A 21,711-nucleotide genomic window follows, 5' to 3' on the forward strand; every position below is an offset into this window, starting at 1 on the left:
CTTACTCATCCCATCCCTACTTCGACCCCTACTCATCCCATCCATTACTCAACCCATACTCATCCCTCCCTACCTCTACCCTTACTCATCCCACACTCATCCCTCCCTACCTCTACCCTTACTCATCCCATCCCTACTTCGACCCCTACTCTTCTCATCCATTACTCATCCCACACTCATCCCTCCCTACCTCTACCCTTACTCATCCCATCCCTACTTCGACCCCTACTCTTCCCATCCCTAACTCAACCCATACTCATCCCTCCCTACCTCGACCCCTACTTATCCCCCCTAACTCAACCCCTACTCAACCCCCCCTACCTCTACCCCTACTCATCCCATCCCTACCTCGACCCCTACTCATTCTTCCGTAAAACAACCCCAACTCATCCCTCCCGACCTTGACCCTTACTCATCCCTCCTTACAACAACCCCTTCTTAAACCTCCCTACCTCTACCCCTGCTCAATCCTCCCTACCTCAACTCCAGCTCATCCCTCCTTACCTTGACCCCTACTTATCACTCCCTACCTCAACCCTGACTCACCCTCCCCTACCTCGACCCTTACTCATCCCTCCCTTCCCTTTAGCACTTTTTAGATAAAGTTTCTTCATCAGTTCAGGGGTTTGGTCTTCTGTGTGAAATCAAGTTTCAATGTCCAGTGCCATGATCTTGTTTAAGAAATGTAGTGTAACATATAATGGCGTGGTCATGAAAGTGAACTGCATATTAGATAATTAAACATTGGGATAACATTGACTGGTTAACCTGCGGTCAGTGAAAGATTGAAGTCATTAAGTTTCAATACAATTCAAAGAGTTTATGATCTTAAAAGAACAGATCTTAAGAAATGTTCTCTTCCTCTCATGTAGCTTTAGAGTCAAGAGCTGGAGACAATCAGAAAAAAATGAATGAAATAGCAGGATCTAGATCAATTCAGTTTCCCCTAATTTATACCAGCTTCAAAACCTTGGCAGTCTGGGTTGTGATACTGTCCTCTGCATTAATGTGTACAACAACAGGCACAGGCTACACTGCTTTCCCCTGCCCACACTGTGCATCAGAAATACACCTCATCACAAACCCAAAGGTCAGGCTGCAACACTGAAACATCCTCCGACTACTAATGGACACACTGTTAGACTTCTGATGGGGGTGTGTGGTCACTACAAAGACCCCAAACAATTATTGCAAATGGTAAAAAGGTGCAAGAACAATTTGTTAACTGGAAAGTACGATTGACTTCAGTTAAATTCAGGTAATAAAGCTTCCACAATGTGCATGCACCGTGCTTGCTGAAAGAGAAATGGACCTGCTGTATTCTGCTGAAGCAGAAAGCACCTACAGTGAGTTGCAACATAAGTCCAGGAGGTTAAACTTTGGAGAGAGGCGAGTAATTCATCATTGTTGCCTGTCAGTTTAACCTCCATCAGTGTTGACATTGATCCTGTTTGTACCTGTGTTTGTGCACATGTACTCAGACCAGCACGTGTGATAACTACAGTAGTACAGAAATCACAACCGCAACAATAAAGGGATTAATTTGTGCAACCAGCAAAGGTTAAACACAAAGATTTGACAAAAGATTAACCTTGAAGCTCTTCCAGTGTCTCAAACACAAACGCAGACTCGCAGTCTCATGAGTCAGCGTCGGCTGGCAGTTTGATAGCCTCTAATCTGCTCTGAATAGACAGTGACAGACAGAGATAGAGAGAACAGGAGAAGGGAGGGAATGTAAAAACTGAGATACGACGCAGGACATGACGAAATGATGAGCTGAGGGCTTGAAAGATAATGAGGAGAGGCTGCAAAGTGAAATGAGGAGCTGAGGGAAGACGGAGACATTAGTGGTGCGAGTGGAGCAGAAAAGAAATGCAGAATATCCTCCGCTTCTTTCACAGAGGAGATTAACACAAAAAGCAGCAGCTCTCCTCTGAATTCTCTTTCACCATTCACTGGTACCAATTCTGTCTCAATCCCTGCACAGCATTGTGGGAAAGTTGCAGTGTGTGGCGTGTAGGAAGATGACACAACTCTCATCCTCTTCAAGTGACCTTTAAGATGTTAAGTTGTTCTCTGATCTAGTGTGACATTTCATGTCAGGAAGCAGCTGTTCGCTGTAAAACAGGAAATGTTCTGAAGCTCGCAGGTTTGAAGGAGGCGATGGACTGTAGGGGAACACTAAGTTTTCATCTGTAGGTTCAGAAAAAGTGTATATGCACACATGCTCTCTATATTATTGCAATGATCATTTATCTGTCATGTGATTTGCATATTATACACCCATATGACTGTTCATATTACATTTTAAGTAGTCTTGCACATTTTTTCTTGTAAATATACTTACTCCAGCAAGAGGTCTGCTGGTCTAAGTGCCTCAAGCTTTGGTTCTCACTGTGGGTTCATTTCTGACCTTGACCCTTTGCCACATGTCACCCCTGCTCTCTCCTCCTAATATGATCTGTCTCTCTTCAGCTGTCCTGTCAAATGAAGGCACAAATGCTTTGTTTCAGCAGATAGTCCAAAACAAAATTGGCTTCCTGATGGCAACATAAGTGCTGCAAAAAGTTCTGTGTGCTGACGTCAGTGTTTGGGTCTGAGTCTCTTAAAAGGAGTTAAATTACGTTTTATAGAATTGCAAAGGGGCCGAGCTGACCGGGATCCCCTGTGAGTAATGCACATACTATTGACAAGTTCCTCATCCGCCCACACTTCCCTCTTTCAGGCTCATACAGCAGTAATAGATAAATTGTTTCCTCACCTGTGAAAGTCCCTGACCGAGTAGTTCAGACATGCACAGTACAAGTCTCACTGGCTCGATCAAAGCTGGTCTCCAAAGAAAGTAAGAACATCATCCAGCCTCCTTTTACTCCGGGTCTCGACCCTGATTTTGTTTCATTTAATCCTTGAAGTTGTCAGGTTCATAGAGCTTCTCCCGAGCCTCATTTCCTTTGAGTTCATCAGTTCAAATTTTAAATCTTCAAAAGCAAAAAACTTCTGATCTGAGATCTGGGGGTTAATGCCCCTTTTTAAGCACTTGAGTTTTCTGTCTGCTTTTAACCGGGCTGTTTTCAAATATTTCCGCTTTATTTGAGAGATGACTGATAATAGCAAGGTGAACATTTTAACTAAGAAGTCAGTGTTTGATTTTGATTAAGTGTTGGGAAATTCTTCTTCAGCCCAGAATCAATGTGGAAGTTATACGTTTGTTTGATGATATTTTGATTTGAAAGATTAAAAAAAAACAATAAATATCTGAATAACTGGACTTAAATTAGTTAATGTCAAGTGTCTGATTGTAGTCCTTCACTAGAGATGAAGACATTCAGATTTTCTCAAGGCTGATTATTTTCTCTGCTTGAAATGAAAACTTACTTTCACTGAAAAGATGAACAGATTTTTCACGAGGTAAAATAGTCTTAGATGAGTGTTTGTATTCAATCAGCCATGGTGAGGAGGAGAGATGTAAACGAAAGGATGGAAGATTAACAATGAAAGTTTATCAGACTCAGAGTGATCCTCTTCAGACAGCTGATCAGTTCACTGAAATATGCTTTCAGCTGTACCTCTCTGGCTCCCAGGCTTGCTCTGCCTTCCTGTATCACTGAAGCCAAAACGAGGCCCGCCTGCCTGCCTGCCTGCCCACCCGCCCGCCCGCCTTCCCGACTGCCTGCCTGCCTGCCTGTCTGCCTGCCTGCCTGCCTGCCTGCCTGCCTGCCTGCCTGCCTGCCTGCCTGCTCTGCGTTCAGGGGTTTGCATTCCTTTGAAAGCAACTTATTATGGATTCCAACGTTTATCTGCTGGAAAAAAACGAAAAAAAAAAAAAAATTTGAAATGGATGCCTGTGGAGCTCTGGCTTCAGCGAGTGTTTGGGTATTAGGGTGTTATCTGGCTTTAAATACATCCAGGGGGATGCACCCAGGGCAGCTGCATCCAAGCGGGGAGGGGGAGGAGGCTGTGCAAAGAGAAACTGAGGGTAGATAAATGTTTTAAACGCTGACTGAATGTTATTTGTTGACATTTACCCACAGAGGGCCACAGATGTTTCAAGCATGACAGGGTAGCATTCACCACATTTCTGACTCGTGCCAAGGAGGGGGAGGAGAGGTGATTAAATACTGTCTTCAGCAAAGGGCACAGGCTGCTGTTCCAGAGACCTGCCGGCACTGCACAGGAAACCCAAATCAGCCAAGTCCTCCTGCCAACAATGAGTCTTCAATAAAGGATATACAGAACAAAAGAATAATACACCTCTCCAGAAGTGTTCCGACCAAGGGCATGGTGTGGTGCCAGAATGATAATCTCTGCGCTTCCATTTTGTTCATCATTACATTTTTTTGTCTGACAACATGTTTATGATAGTTTCTCTTTCTGAAACATGTGGATATTGGACTCTGATTAACTGGGCTGCCTGTGCAACATCTTCTCGTTGAAGGACATAAGGATTAAATAAATTCTTTAAGTCACCTTAGGTCACTGTTTTGTTTGACATTATTCTTGCTCGGGCATGAAAAAGATGACATTAGTTGTTCCTTCCGAACTCAGAGTAGCATGGCTGTTTTCACCTGCACTGAGTTGCATCAGTTTTAGTAACATAACCTAGTTTAAATGTCATTTCCAACCTGAGGCAGAGATTATGCACTGCTAACATTTCAAGGGTGGAATCATCTGAAGCTCCGATGTAGGCACAAGTTGTGACCCATTTTTACAGCACGACTAAACATGTTGACAGCCGGGTTCAAGAAAAGTTTTGATCACTATTTTTTTAATCTGAGACAGGTGTTCGGGGTTTTAATTATTTCTAACTTATCTCTTTTGTTTATTTTAAGGTTGAGAGTATACATAGTTAGGCAGTATTAGGGGCGTGGCTGATTTGATTAACAGCTAAGTGTGTAGTAGCTGTTTGCCAGTGAGCTAAGCTATGCCCTTAACTTCACCTCTACTGACATCTTTGGGCTTCATAATGCCTCCTCAGAAACTGATGGGTGACGTCACTGAGGAGACCATGTTTCTGACAGTCTTTTGGGATTTATGCATGGGTCCTGATGGCTTTTTCTCTTGCAGGCAGCCTCAAGTGGACAGCTGAGGAACTGCCCTTTTTTGAACTCCTGCGTTGGCTTCATTTTTCAACAATGCAGGTCGCCAGATAGGTTAAACCTGACATTAACATCCCAGAATTGACAGGAAATGCATTTGGTTGGAAACAGTTTGTTAATTGTTCCGTCAGATGTCATGATTATTTTATTGCATCCTGTCATTTGGGGCTGTAATGCTTTTTTTCATTTATTTTTCGTTGATGTTGCTTTGTTAGATTATGACTTTGTTGATGGTGATTCATTCTCAGTGTTCTTTGCCATCAGTCTTCTTATAGGCAAAGCAAGTATTAAAGACAACTAGACACAAATTACAGCCCTGTAGCTGCCATAGGAATTCATTTTCAGCACAATATTAGCAATGGTAATAATTATTGTGTGGACTTAAATAAATCAAGGTGAGCGTTCTGTATCAATAATCAAACCAAACACATACACGGCTGTGATGAGACTATTTTCATGGGACTTTGCAGCTTAATTCAAATGACAAATCACATTTAGCCAGTCCAACAGGTAACTCCTCAGCTTTAAATATGAGAGGAAAAGTACAAAGAGTATCAGAAAAAAAACTGAAGGAGGAAATAACATCAAATAGAAGAAAGTAAACGAGAAGTTCAAGAGCTGAAATAGAGGAGAGCAGGCAGAGGAGAGAGTGATGGGAGGTAAGAAAAAGAAAGACTGCAAGATCACAAGTGACAGAAAGAGAAAGCACAACAGAGATCCTCACCCTGCTGCAGGGGTTTCTGGGAGAAAGCATCAATAATCTCTTTCTTTCTTTTCTCCCCTCACTCTCTTTTTCTCTCTCTTCACCATCCTTCATCCTCCGGATGTTTTTCAAACCCAGAGCTCAGAGGATTTTATCATTCTTCTCCCTGAGGGACTTATTCCAGTTTAAAATCATTGATACTGATTACCCCGGGGTGCTGTCATATTGATTTTTCAGATTTATTGTTGGCCGACCCCCTCGCAGAGGTCCGTGGCCCCTGTGTCCCCGAGCTGGCAGTCATTTGTTAAACACTCTCTGCACCTGACAAGGGACAGGTCGAACAATGTGCAAACACACACCAACACACACAAACACACAACTACACTCCTACACAAGCTTGTACATAAAAAAAAAAAAGCTGAGGATTGTAGCAGGAAGAGGTAGCAGATGCCATTGCTACATTCACACCTCAGCAGACAGGCCGACCTATTCCAGGTTTTATTTTGAGAATCAAGACAAATGTGGTACTTCTTTTCTCTCAATAGGTGCTCTGTTTTGATGTGTTGAAGGAGAGGTTAGCTCGATGTATGTACTAAGTCTGGCTCCTGCAGTTAAGACTTCTGACAGTCCCAAATTGGCAAAAAAAACAAACCTAATTTTATCAACAGCTGCAATTTAGCTTCCATTTTTATTCCTCAGTTATTATGCAGCTCCTACTCTCCTCATTATTTGACCTTTACACACAGATCAATAAAATTAGGTCAATGTTCAAGCCAGAGAAAAAGTTAAGCATTAAAACAACTGCTTTCATTTGTCAGATCAGAAATTCAAGAGGAACATGCAGAACAGTGGGCTTCGATGATGCTTCAGGGCCTGTGGCCTGTGTGTCAACTTGAGAGAACATGAGTTTTGGCACATTTACATTCACTTTTTATCCACATTTTCTCAAAAGGCAATGGGCAATAAGCTGGATTTAGTCAGTGTAATGGCAGGAAACTTTTGAGGTCTTTCGGGTGCCCTCTGCCCTGCTTAAGATGCATCAGGCTTTCAGCTAACTCTGATGCAACCCCATCCAACGCAGGACGTTCACCCAGGAGACCCTGGTCCCGGTCTTTATGAAACCACAAGTAAACACTGAGACATTATTCGGCCTGCATTATCCTGTGTTTCCTTAACCTAGTCAAACAGGATTCCAAGTTTACCAAGTGTGTAAGCAAAAAGATGCTGATGACCTTCAGTGAGATTGAAAAGAGGTCAGAGTCTTGATATTTACCAGTCTGGTGATGACTTTTAAAAAGTCTCCTCAAACTTTTTCAAGCATTCATTACAAACAGTGTTATCAGGATACGATGATCCAAAACAGAGATTTCACTCCTGTGTTTACATTTAAGGGTTGGTTTCACTAACGGACCTCAGCTATGTGACGGCCAAATCAGAACCTTAAACTTTTGCTGCGTTCAAGATCTTTTATAGTTTTTTTTACCAGGTTGTTGTACTCAAAGCATTTGGTCTACATCACTGACATGATCTCTGGCAGCCGAGTTTAAAATATGAACAATGTCTTTAGACTCACGCAGCTCAAGAGAAACTCACAATCTGTATTCCAGACATGCAGAGCTGGAGAGTTTTTAGTTAATAGTCTCATATTAAAGCAAGGCCTATTTGGTAATATAGTTCATCTAAATTCGATTTGAATTATTCAAACTGATCCTTTTTATTTAAATCATCGTGTTTGCTGGATTAAAGAAGAGAGTGTCTTTTGTTTGTGTTTCTGTGTTGAAATCTCTAAAACAACACGAGGTGTATCAGGCAAAGGCTGCAAGATGCCTGGAGCTTATGAGCAGCATGTCAATGTGTCAGGCATATTCAGATCATCTCACTGTACACTACACAGACCTGATGCATGTTACTTTTCCTGGATACATCATCTAACTAGGCTTCAACAGACCGTGCACGTCGCTTCACGCACGTAATTCTGATGCTAATGTGGTGTGTGAGGTCATCAGAGCAGGACGAGACTCTTCTGGGATGAACATGACCTGAACGGTCTGGTGTCACATCACAACCTGCATGACTAATGAAGACTGGAATAACAAAACTGAGCCAGAGAAGACGACTGCTCTGAGACTGTTAGCAGTGTCAGAGGAGGGCGAGTATTTACACTGTCACAGAGACACTAAACGTGTGTTTGTTTTTAAATGAACTGGAGGTTTCATGCAGATTTTGAGGAGTAATGTTGTTTAGTCTGAGCAGATATTTTTCTTGTCATGTTTACATTTTCCTAATGATGATGCCTCCCAGGATAACTGAAAATGATGGATCCTCTGCCATGTTTGCACCTGTGCTGACTAGTGCTTTTACCTGAAGTCTGACTCAGCAGTTTGAGAGTTGCAGGTTTTGGGAGGTTGACCGACTCTAGTTGGCACCTGCATGCTTTTAACTTAATGAAGTTTTGCTACAGGCACCTGAATGCAACATCATCAAGGATTTTTCTGCCCCTGCGCTTGACTAAATGTCCATGCAGCGTCTGTGTGACTGAACAAGAGGAATACATTTTTATTTAGCTGGTTTATAGTGAGAGAAATGAATGCCAGGGGTTTCATATTAACTTGTAAAAGTTTATATTAAAATTTCATGGCACTGATATTGTAAAAAGACCTTCTTAATAACAGAATGTTGCATGTCAAAACCTCAGTATGTTAGCTTTTGAGGCCTAAAGCGAGCAGAAAATGACAAAAAAATCATAAATCAAACAAAACTATTACTATTAAGTACATTTATAGGGTTGAGAAAGGTCTTTGTCTTTTGCTTTCTTGTTATCACCAGGCACGTCATATGACTGTGTTTTGTCTTAACTGTCTGCTTATATTGACCTGATATAATAAGAAAAAAGAGGAGTACATCAGAGTAAATAAAGGTTAAGTAGAGCACAAACCCTTTAACAAAAAGCAGTGTAGGGTTCAACAGGATATTTGATTTGAAATGAAATGCTCAAGAACACAGAGATCACTTCAAATAATGACTTTTGCTGTTATAAGAAATGTGATCAAGTGCTAACAGAGATGAGAACAGCACAGCCTTCACTTTGAGTAATGAATTCAATCATTTCATGTTATTCAAAAACAGAAAAGCCACAGAGAGAGGTAGAGGACATGCATACTTTACACCCTGGTACAATAATGAGTTTTCAGATCTGCTCTGAGACTGGAATGTAAAGTGTTGTGGGTCATTTCATGTGCCCAAACTCTTCATGCAGACTCACATCACATGTCTTTGGAATCTTAGATTTCTGTGGTGTAAACAGTTTTCAGCATGTGAGTATAATGAGGGGGGCATGCATGGCTCTGCAGGCAGGGAGAGGTCAAGGAGTCCAATTATCAGTGTCATTCACACAGGTAGGTATGTGCCTGTAATGATGATTACAACACAGCGTGGTCTGTCTCATCTTACCCTTACCAAAACTCAAAGTTCCCATATAATGACAAACAAGTTACCCTTGCCCATACATGTACACTTAAGTCATCCTCCAGCTTTTCAACCCTGAGAATGTGGAAGTGAAAGAGCCTCTGTAACTTATCTGAGAGGGTTAGACTTTGCTCCTGTGGTGATGTAACGACAGGAGTGATTTGAAAAGGCAAGCATGCAAAGCCACTCCAACTCCTCAAGAATCCTGCTTCCTCCTGGTCTATTGTGGTTTTGCTCTGGTTTTGTAGAGTCCAGATGTCAAAGGTAAGAGCCTTACACTTACTGCTCTGTTGTTGGCTGCAAAAACTTACACAAATGTGTCTTTTCTGTCCCAGCACTTGAGGCTCAAAGAACACAATGGCGGCGTAAAATGGCATGCGTTGCGTTGCGTTGTGTCGTGTCGTGTTGCGTCAGGATCTAACATTTACAGGTCCCGTAGAGTATGGATTTGACAGCAGAATTATTGTGGGTGACTGGTTTCAGCACTGAGCAATGCAGGTTCAGGCAGATGTGGGTTTCTCAAATTGGACCCGTGCCGGACACTGGTCCTGGGATTATTCAAGAAGGAAACTTTCAGATCACAGTTTTAGATTTTGATGTGTAAAGACACTCGGTTCAAAGTGTACTCATGAATGATGAGCCCACAAGGAAGAACCGTGGATGCTGGGAGCTGTCTTCAAATAATACTCATATCTGGGTTTTTTAAGGCCTCTACCTGGAGCATTATATTTTGAAGTATTTGGTCCCCAGATGAGTCGCTATTTTTGATGAGTTAGGAGTTAAAGGGGTTGTTACATTGGAGCTGGAAACAGGATGGACAGTTTCTTTATCTCAATCTAACAATCACTCATTCTAATGAAATCCTCTATTTAAATGATTTTAGTCTGTAATTTTAGAGACTGACAGTTAATATGCTGTTCAAGGCATCAGGAAGAATCAGAAAGAGGGGGAGAAGTGTGAGACAGAGGTGGAGGAATAGACAGGACGAGAAAAGAAACAGGAGCACTGCAGAGGAACCAGAACAAAAGACAAACAGACAGAGAAAAGCAAGACAAAAAAGCAAAGAGAGGCTTTTCTTTCTGTTACAAGCCGTCATTACACTGTGAGCAGAAAATTACATGAGAAGAATGAAGTTCTTTTGAATGCGTCCATTCCTGATTCACTCTGCAAGTCATGATGAAATGGATTTTTTCCCACAGATTGTCTATTGATTCTCCGTTTTATCGTTGGCACAGAGATACAGATGTCAAACATTTCACGTAGGTGTATTTTTGGATCAGAATAACTCTCATTCCATTAAACACTTTTTCAACTTGTCACTAAGAACCACATTTTCATTTAGAAAGTGCAGAGAGAGAGCTGAGACAAGGAGAAAATTGAATCCCTTCTCACACCCGATGACACTCTATCATGCCCTCCCAAGGTATCCGCTTCTCTCTACAACTATGATCAACTTTTCCCTTATGGCGCCAACTCCTCAAGGTGATCATGTCTTCTATAAATCTGATTGTCCCTGTTGGCTTTTGAGCCCTCTTTGAAACCACAAGTGGCCACTTCGACCCTCAACCTCTTGTTCTTATGAAACCATAAGCAACCCTATATGGCTGACGGAGTGGATATGCATTCTTACACCTTCATCCGGTCCGCAGCGACTAATCAATTGGTCACAATGACCTGAGGCCAGCACTGGGGTAATATGCTCATATTTACAAAATCTGGCCAAAATGCAAGCTGCTGCAATCTGGACCACCTCTCTTAGCAGCCTGACTGAAAGGCTTTACAATGATCCAGAGCAGATATAATCTTAGTGAGGTTCCTGAGGTGGAAAAAAGCTACTCGTCGCCTCTTTAATACGTAAATCAACCAAAAGGGTTTGCTCAAAAAGAACACCAATATTCTTCACCGTCTCTGCAATGAATAACACCGTCATCCGGAGACAGAGTGAAAAGATCCACAGATGATTCAGTCTCACTGGTCCATTAACAGTCCTGTTTATTGTCAAAGCTGAGTTCAGTAGTAGGAAGTTTAAGGACGGACCTCCTACACCAGCCCAACACGCTTGGCTGTGTCGGACTCATCACTGTGGAAAATACATCCCAAATCATCAGCATAGCAATTAAATCAATTCCAAAGAACGCAAAATCAGACCCAGTTTCTGCCCTGTACAGTGAAAACAACATTGGACCTAGGACAGACCCCTGCAGTACTCCATGCCCAGCAGCATAAGACTCTAGGAAATGATGTAAAAAGGTACCAACATCTTTTGGACAGTCAAGTTGCACGCTCTGCTGTTTTTAAATGAGTTGACCTTAAATGGAACATAATTAATTTCAGGGAACACTCAATGCTTGTGAAACACTTCTTATGGTTATGTTAACTGAGGTTACATGACGGTAGCAAGAAGAAGAATCATTTAATCAATTCTATTTGGTTTTTATTTTTGTCTGCCAGTAAAGTTGCCGCCTGCTGGAGACCAGTAATAATGCAGTTAATGGCACTTTTTCATTGGCATAACTTTTAAAGGCTTTGTCCACTTTTTACATGCTGTCTCAGTTGTTTTCTTGTGTAACCTCATCATACTGATTAGACATTTTTTCTTCAGTGGTTCAAATACATCCTTAGAGTAAACATGCATGGATGACTCTTATTTATCTGATTAAAGCATAGACCTCATGGCATACTGTATGCTTCTGCATCAACATATATTTCTGCTTTATGCATGCATTGTTCTGCAGATAAGCAAAAAATCTGTTTTAAAAACATAAGACTCAGACTGATTGTATTTTTAAGCATACAAGCATGCTTTGATAACCACACAGGGCATAAGCTGGAAAAGCCTTCAAAGATTTGAAAACATAATTGTTTTGAGTGCATTTTCATTCATACAAGTCATTTGCGTTTGGTTAAGAATATAAACCTTTTGTACCAAACTCAATGTACCTTCATTTCTGAACCATTAAGAAGTGTTCCGGTTGTCTTGTATTTGCACAATCTTGTCATAACTGTTCCTCTACCATAACATAACAGCCGTGTGCAAATACTGTGGAAAGTGAGAATTCCAAAAAAGTTATCAGGGATTTAAAAAAAACAAACATAAAGATTAAAAGTCAAGGTTCAGTAATGAATTTCTTGTAAGAAGATGTCTGGCACTTAAAGCGTTTAGCTTTTATGGTAGTAGCACTTCAAGAAGTAAAAAAATATCCTGCTTTGATGACTTGTTTTGAAGCCGGATTTCTTACAAATATTAACCACCTTGGTGTAATAAATCTGCTGTCTTTATTACCTGATATCTGTAAATATTAATGACCGCTCTGTTTTTCTAAATCATGCCTTATTCTGAGTGACTGTGTTGGAAAGTTAATCCGTGTAGCTGAAATGTCAACTTGTCATGCTGAACTGTGTTTGTCTGACGGGCAGATTTGTCATCATGGCGTGTGGCTATGCAGCCTGGGATGCACTGATGGATTGTGGGACAGAAGGCCGTGATGATGGCGAGAGAACAAGCAGCAGCCCAATATTCTCGTGCACAGCCTCACCCCTTGTATTGTTTGTTTTTTACTCTCCATACCTTTGCTTTAGCCCCTGCTTTGAACTCTCCTTCTGTATCCTAAAAGTGGAACCTTTTTCCTCACCTCCTCTGCTCCTGGTCTTATCAGCTGTTCTCCTCTTTGTCTCGTCTTGCCCTGAACTGGACAAAGAAAATAAAAACCTTTGCTACTTTCTGTCAACCTGTTTTGGCCAAGCTGCCCTTAGGTTGAGACTGAAAAGCAGCCTGGATCCTTTTTACTCCGCCTCAAGCATCAGAAAACAAACAGTCGTTCTTTTCTGATCTTACTTCTCTTTTTTCTATTTGTCTATTTTTCCTCCTGGTCATTATCTTTTACTCTCTTTTCCTCCTCCAGAAGATGAATCCAATATGTATATTCAGTCAGATATCCTTTAGGAAGATGATCAATGCATCTTAAAATTTCATATTCATCCTGTGTTTCAACTTGATTCTATTCACTTAAGCTGTATTCTTTGATTGTAAAACTATAAAAATGTAAATAAGAAAAAGTATAAACTGAAAAGTCCTTCACTGATTAAAACTATAAAACTGAAACACTTAGGGCAGTAGCTAACAGCGTGAACCATTTTCAAGGTCTTTATTTTTAGCCTCAAACAGCTGCAGCTGAATGTGTCCAAGTTTGAAATACATATACTGTATATTTATATATTTCCCTGCTATGTGTGTTTCTGCAACCCTGCAGAATGAAGAGCTTACAAAGACTTTAGCACATTGAACTGAGTATTTTACAGTTTTCCTCAGCACAGTAGACAAATGTGTAAGCACCCTCAGTGACACACCTCTAGTTCACTTCAGTTTTAAGTGATATGGGAAACATGATTAAACAATTCTGTCAGTTGTAAGAGCTGCCTTCTATGGTCTACAACACCTTGCTTTAGAATTCTCTTGGTTACTGGACAACCACTTTCTGCTTCTTTATCAAAGACATAAAGGTACACAAAAGCCAAGGAATGACTGAGCTGATTGCAAATAGCAGTGGCAGCAAACTGTTGTATTAAATGTGATAATTTCTCGACCAACCTCCATCTGGAGAGTGTACAAATTTCAGTATGGATAATAAGGGGACATGTCAAAGCCAAATGCTGAAGACTAACAAGAAATAAAACACCAAAGGTACCTCGAAACAGATGCTAATCAGTACTTTCAAAGTACCTCAGAGAGTAACAAATTAAAAGACAGATAGGCTAACTTAGAATTCCTTGTCATGGAACCTCGAAACAGATGCTACCTTGGAATAGATACAGCAGTGTTAGGCCTTCCTTAAGATACCTGCTAAAAGGTAACGCAAACAGTAACTGAAGGAAGGGCACCTTACAAAAAACATTACAACAAAACAGTGCCTGAAGGGTTACTTAAAATGGATGGCAAAGAGTACTGTCAGAGTGACAGTTTAGATATGAAAGGGTATATTTGAGCCGATACTGAACACTGTCATGAAACAATCACTAACAGATGAGAAAAAGTACTTTAGTAGCTCAATGGTACCTTCCATCAAATGCATAGCTGGGTGGGCCGCCTCTAAACAGATGCTAAAGGTTACCTTGGAATGGACACTACAGAGGGCCTCAAGACAGCTGCTGAAACCAGTTACTGAAGGGTACCTTGAAAAACTGATACGAAGGGTTCACAAAAGCTTACTTTTAATGCAACCTTACAACATCCACTTGCATGCTCCTTGAATCAGATTCTAAACAATACATCAAATCAGAGAAAAAAGGGTACATCAAAACTGAAACTTAGGGTAACCTAAAACAGAAACTTACAGTAAAAACACTTAAGAACAAGTACATTAATTAAAACACACTAGAGGGTTCTTTAAAACTAATGATAGACATTTTTTTAGAGGATGCAGAAAGGTTCCTTGAATCTAACCAGCAGCTGAGAATACCAGTTTTCCCAATGGTTCCATGCTCAAAGGTACTATGGCAAGATGCTATAAGGTATCTTGAGATAGCCCTTTAATGGTCACTAGAAACAGTCACTGAGGGGTACCTTGAAATGGATACCAAATGGTACAAACTGTTGATCATTACAACTACATTGAAACAGATGCATTTGACCTAATTGAACATCTAAATGGTACCTTAACACAGTCGCTTCAGAAAGCCCATGGAAATAATCTTTAAAACAGACCCAAGGGTACTTTGAACCAGATACACAATGGCTTATTAAAACCTCTAGATGGTATAGTAAAACAGTCGCTAAAGAGAACCGCGAAAGAACACTAAAGGGTACTTTAAGACAGATGACTAACGTTATCGAATTCATTCCAGAGGGAACCTTAAAACAGACAATAAGGGCTCACACAGAAGCTTAATAGTAATTTCAAATATGTCCTATAGGAATCTATAGACACTGACTAGTGACCCTTTATAGGTGATAAGTGGAAGTCAACTCCTGCATCTGTATTAGGGTACCTCATGCTTCTGTTACGCACACATGCACACAATCATTTAATAATGTCTTGTGAGGTATCATACCAACCATTGCATATGGATATTCTGACATATTGCACCACTTGAGGTACTCCTTGGTCTATGCTCAAATCAACACAGTCTGATAAGGCAGTAGCATGCAGGGTTTGAATGGTTGCTGTGGTGTGAGGCCTTACCCTGAAGGTGACCTTGCATCTCAATTTACTGTCATCACTCACTTTGACAGAAAGCAAGATTCTACAGAGCAGCAGATCTGCTTTATGCCCAATCAGACACAAACATGCAGTTCAGGCCTAAAGTGTCTGGTCTTAAACGTCCTGAGGAGGACTCATTTGATCCATTTTAGTAATAAAGGTCAGCTGAAAACGCTGAATAAATTGAGTGTAAGTGGGTTAAACTGCCACACTTTCTCCCTCTCTCCATCATATTTCATCCGTGCTGTCACAGCTTGACTGTCACTTCTGCTTAGCTTTTATTTCTCAGTGATGGGGACAAATTGCTGAATCCTGCTCTATTGAATCCCTCCATTGTTCACTGACCATGGCTTGTTCATCCCTACAGACACTTTTCTTTTAACCTTAATTCATCCAGTGACGGCTGACTAATCATATATGCTCTTTTTAAAACCTTATATAAGCTTTTTTTTGCTCTTTTTCCCCGTTAAGAAACAGCAAAACTCTAATTTCCTTTCCTCAATCATGTGTCTTACAGTTCTCACACAGTTCCAAACTATTACATATGCGCAGTGTGGCTCAAAGTTGGCTCGTTTTCGCTGGGGCAGAAAGTTGTCCTGGCACAGTTCGAGTTCACAGATGGTTCACTGCGAGCTATGAATATGCTGACATGAATATACAGGAGACTGTAGGACAAGAGGAACAAGGTCATTAGGACACATGACACCTGCTCAGACAATCTGAAAAGTGGTCACAATAATGACAGAATATTTAGTGTTTGGACAACCGATAGTACGTGTTCAGCTTTTAAATGAACACTGGAACCATCCTCATTTTAATGTTTTGCTTTCTTTATTTTAAATGTTGTATTGCTCAATTTAACCTGCTTTACATCAATTTACAAAAACATCTTGAATGTTTTAGTAAGTTAGTTTGTGGTTAAATGAGAGCAGCTTACAGAGGCACCTTTTTGACAACTTAGGATGCACTGTTACAAACATATCATTGGGTAGACCCAGACTTCTCATATGCAACCCCACTGAGATGATGTGCTTAAGCTTCTGTATATCCAGAAAGGTAGTAACGGATACAACGAAACAAATGTATGCGTAGAAGTCCTTTTAATGTGTCAACGTCTCCAAACTCGTTTTTTTTGTACATTTTTAGTATGTTTTATAAAGGTATTGAAAACTTGGACATTGAATATGTTCACTGTTATAGTGATGCCTCTTCAAGACCTACATAGTAAAATGAGATTCTCATTTATTGGCAAGAAGTGGGAACGTCCGTTTTTTGAGAAATTAAGCTGATATAGAAGTTTTTAAGGCTGCAGTTCCTCGAGTGTCCACTTGAGGCAGAGTGCGAAAGCCCCAGAAGTTACATACACATCCATAAAAAAAAAAACCCAGAATCTTTACAGCAGACATAAACATGTTACAGTCTGGTTAAGTTTTGGTCTGAATATCTTGTTTCTCTATCCAGATAAACAGTAGAGGGGGTGAATTTTTTCTTTATAACTCATTCATTTTTTTAGATATTAGAATTATGAGTTTGCATGATAAGGTGGGCACACTATAGCTGTTAGCAAGGAGGCTAAAAACAACTCAAATCCAACTCTTTGCCTGTAGTTAGGTGTTCTGAAAGTTCAGTTGAGTCAGCATTTCCAATATGTCAACTGCCAACAAGAGGCTTCAAACCTTTGCTTCAAAAAACAATGAGTGACGTCATGGAGACTACGTCCACAGTCCACGATTGGTACACAGGAGCACACATCATGACATGAGGACTGTGATAGCAAATTTAAACCAGTACGTCCTGTCGCCTTTTGTAAGCTAACTAACTATAATAAGTTTACAAAGTTTAATCGTTGTTAAGTTACACTTAATAATTTGATGTAGCTATAGATCAACACATAAACTTATCACTCTGCATTCTGTAAAAGTAGGATTAAAAAGATCTGTATTCATTAATCTGCTTCCACAAGCTTTACCACAGTGAGTGATGGTGCTCATGGGAAATGCAGTCCTCTTCCCAGAAGAACACCAGTAATTTCATCCAAAGAGATCCCAGCTGCTCTCCTGCTGTGTTAATCGAATGCTCTTTTTCTTCTCTTATTAATTTGTGTAAACAAGATCTTTTTAGTTTCTTTAGCGCCTTCACATTTTTGAACAGCTATAAGGCTAAATGTGGCACATCAGCATCATAATGATGTTAATCTTTGTGTACTGTTCCTAATTAAATACCTCCTGCAGTGCTGTTATTTTTAATTGCACCAGAACAACCACAACATATTTTCTTTATTCTCCGATCGTCTCTAACATGTGGTCTTGTTTTTATCTTTAAAAACACATTCTGAATCCAAAACAAAACGCCTCAGCTCTCTGTTATCTCTCTCCTCTGAGTCTTTTGAAGCCTCGCTGCCATCAGAATAATGCGAGAGATGCCATAATCACATAAACGTTCAGCACGTAGGAGCTTTAAAAAGCATTCCCTCTCTTTTCCTAATCCTCTGTTTTTCGCTTTCTTCTCTGCTAATGCACAAGAGTGCAATAAAGTGTCATTAAACTGATACAAATCACTGTTTTGCATGCGCTGTCTTTGATGTTACAAAACACGGGGAAGGATGGGGAAAATTGAATTTGACAGCCGTACAAAGGAGATGAAAATAGAAGGGAGGGAGATAAAAAGTCATGGTTGGAGACATGATTTTGTGTGTTTGGCTGTAGTGCACATGGTTGAACTACCTCATAATCTTTACTTTCCTTCTTACAATGCTTCAAAAAGTCATGGGAAAGTATCTCTACAAGCTGAGCTGAGTTCATTTGGTGAAGCAAGCTGTCAGTCAGGAAGCATCTCCAAGCATCAATAAGAAAACACAATCTGTACAGGCCCGGAGGAGGACAATCACTTTCCTCTAATGTTTATTAGAACTGCTGAGCCATGAGCTTCCATTAGAGACGCTGAAGAGATAAACGATGGCATTTTCAAATCAGAACACATCATAAAGTACATGACATGGAGCAAAATACACTCCTTTTTTATTCTCATTACACTCTTATCTGCAAAATAGCCTCACTTTTAAAAATTTGCTGAATAAAAACAGTTGAAAGCAAATAAATCATGACCAACTGAAGCACTGACTACATCTAAAAACCACTCAACAAGAGGGAGAATATTTGCTGTTTGATTACTTAAATTAGGACTCACAAGCTCAATGTGCAGGCTGACAGAGAGACTCATGGCAAAAAGATGAAAATGTATCTTGCATGTCCACGTTCTATTTTAGTGTGTACACAGTGACATTTATGGAGCACTTTGGTACCCAGCTGGTGTTCTACATACAGCCAAAAGTTTAACGTCCAACACAGGACAACTGTTGGCCCTCAGTCGTCTGCATCTTGGCTTTGCAGCGGAGAGGGTGGACGTTTAGTTGCTGCAGATGGCAGCACAGTAAAAACAGGACACACACTAGGAAATAGAGGTAGCAATAGGTGGATTTTAGTCATTCAAAGAAGAACTGGGACATGATTTTCCAGTGTTTGAATAATGTAAGTATTATTGTAAAAAATACTTTTTTCATCTGTTTTTACCGGTGACTGTTTGTATTGTGGTACTCCCGCCAGATGGTGGCTGTAGAGTGTCTCAAAGCTGTGTGCTAACAAGACTACATAACAGAAGAAGTAAAATACTTATCACATTAAACAGCAAAAGGAGACAGAAACATTAGTGATGGTTGCTTGAAATAGAGACAATTGAAGAGGCTGAGTATTGCTGTAAAATGCGAATATACTACTCACACTCATAGACTGTATAATTCATGGACGTAGTATCCTTAATGTCACCCATCTGTTTCTGAAGTGCTGTTTTGAAGCCAATCGTTTGCGGATGCCATATTGGAAATGCTGAAGACAACCTAACTTCTGTCGAGCTAGTGTGAGGCAAAGAGACAGAGTTGAGTCAGGCTTTGAGTCTCCTCGCCAACAGCTACAGTGTTCCTGCCTGTCAATAAAGTCAGCTGTGCCTCTCATAATGGAAAACTCATAATCTTAATATCTTCAAAACTGCTGCGTTATGAAAAAATTCACCTCCTGCTCAGTGTGTGCCGATAGAGAAATGAGCCATCCAGACTTCAATCGTTTTTTTTTCCAGGCTGTAAACATGTCTATTTTTGCTGTAAAGATCACATTTTTTATCAATTGGTGTGTATGTGGTTTTCTGTACTTCCGGAGCCAGTTTCGAGTGAACACTCAAGGTACTGCAGTTTTTAACACTTCCACATTGGTTTCAATGCTCACGACTGGAGATTGCCTCTTGGTCATGCTGCTACGTCACAGAAACACTGGCATAAAGGTGGAGACAGACGCTGCCAGTGCCAGCAACCAGCAGCATCTCAACCCACTGCCAGTTAATGCAACAAATGTAGAAATGGACCGTTAGCAGGATGGGTTCTGTGTATACTTTTGTCTACACCAGCAGCGCACTCAGAGAAATGTTGTGAGTTTCTGTCTTCTCTACTTCTCATTGCTGACCCGCCGGACCCGACTAGGACAGACTTACAGACCCAAATCAATTACGTCGTGATTGCATGATGAAATTTTCAATTGATGTACATAAAAGCAGACTGCATTGACCTCCTTGTACTAACTTAAACCAACTTTACTGATATCACAATGTTTAGCAGAAAGAAGAAAATATTGCAAGACCAGTGCAGGCTCAGACGCTATTACTATCGGCTGCAGACAGGGTCAATTTCACCATGTAATTTTGCTTATTTCAAAAAAGTCTGACATAAACACCAACGTTTGTATATGTTTATGGAATATTTAGAACTTCAGGGCTTTACTTTGCTGTCAGAAAGCCCATTTGTTCTTCCACCCGTCATACGCTGCACGTGCTGTGTCTGCAGCATCCTGATCAGCTGATGATGTAACTTCACAAGTTAACTTCCCATTTTGCACATTTTTTATATATTTGCATCTCTTTTCTATAATCTTAAGCAACCCATGCTGTACGTTATCATGCTGACACTGTAATGGCTGTAGAGTTTGTTGTTTCAGCTTAGTCTATAGGTGGAAATCAGTCCAAGTAGTTCTAATACATGGAGTAAGATGATGTAAACAATAAAAAGATCCAGTGTATTTTAACGTTACTCCAGGTGGGTACAGCTTATGTACTTTGGGGCTAAATGAGGACTTTCCTCAGACAGAGTTTGAACACAATTGATGCACTTCTCTTAATAAATGAGGAGACTTGAATTGGTTGGAGAGGATCATTTTGGACGTCCTCTTCAGAAGCCCATCTGTCCCATCCCAGCAATCCATGGTGAGCTGGAAGTTTTCCCCATTATCTTTGGCACATAAAACCGGCAGCACGACAACCTTTCCCAGCATCTCAAGCAGGGGAAACAGCCCAGAGGGAGAAGTGTGTGGCACTGGGAGTTGTGAGAGACAGCAGTCATTTCCCAAAGTATGAGAGAAGAGGAGAGCACAGAGGAAAGCACAACAGATTTGTTTTTTTATTGCAAAAGTAAATTGCCAACATGGAGAGAGCACTGGCTTTATTATTCAGTCTTTTCTTAGCTCCCTCCTCGGTGTATTCAGGACTTTTGATCTAAGTCTCCTTTTGATTTACTTTTAAATTTGGTGGATGTGGTAGAGTCTGAATAGTAAAACTGCTGTGGCGCTACTTCTGTCCACATTCATAAGTAACAGTGGGAAATATCTTCAGGCAGTGTTTCACTGTCTCGTTTTTAAAGCCCTCTCTCTTGGATCACCTCTATTTCACAGTCTGCTGTACAGTGTGTAAAGCTGAGAGACACCCTAAAAGATCAGATAGAGTCCTGAAGAGCTGCTAACCTAATGGCTTGGAAAACAAATAAACAGTCATGGGGGAGAGGGGGGCATAAAAATGAATGCAGACCTTGCAGGGGTCACTTTATGTCTGTGTGTGTGCGTGTGTTAGTTAATGAACCCTATAGAGCTGCTGAAGGATCCTCCTCCCACGCACACACTTTACACAATCCTTTTTACAGCCACAGTGAATCTCACAGAGAGCCATCAATGTGTGTCTGAGTGTGTAGAGGCATATGTGCTCCATGAGGTTATGTCTATCTGATTTATATACCACAGTGTTGTGTGTGTGTGTGAGCGTGTGTGACTATGTGTGACCTGAGACAGTGCCCTCCCATTTTACTGCATTCAGCAGCCTTTTCAAAGCGAAATAGAAAAGGACAAAATGAAGTACAACAACCCTTAAACAGGGCGGCTGTAAG

The 21,711-nt window shown here is 40.7% G+C and overlaps 1 long non-coding RNA gene across 1 annotated transcript; it reads left to right on the forward strand.

The window, feature by feature from the left end:
* The first annotated feature begins 3,718 nt into the window (after positions 1 to 3,718).
* On the forward strand, positions 3,719 to 4,471 carry LOC117813335. Its single transcript, XR_004631398.1, has 2 exons — positions 3,719 to 3,751; positions 4,032 to 4,471. It is a non-coding gene; the product is annotated as an uncharacterized LOC117813335 (long non-coding RNA).
* The last annotated feature ends 17,240 nt before the right edge of the window (positions 4,472 to 21,711 follow it).

The sequence above is a fragment of the Notolabrus celidotus genome, chromosome 5, assembly GCF_009762535.1.
Source record: "Notolabrus celidotus isolate fNotCel1 chromosome 5, fNotCel1.pri, whole genome shotgun sequence".
In the NCBI taxonomy this organism is placed as follows: Eukaryota; Metazoa; Chordata; class Actinopteri; order Labriformes; family Labridae; genus Notolabrus; species Notolabrus celidotus.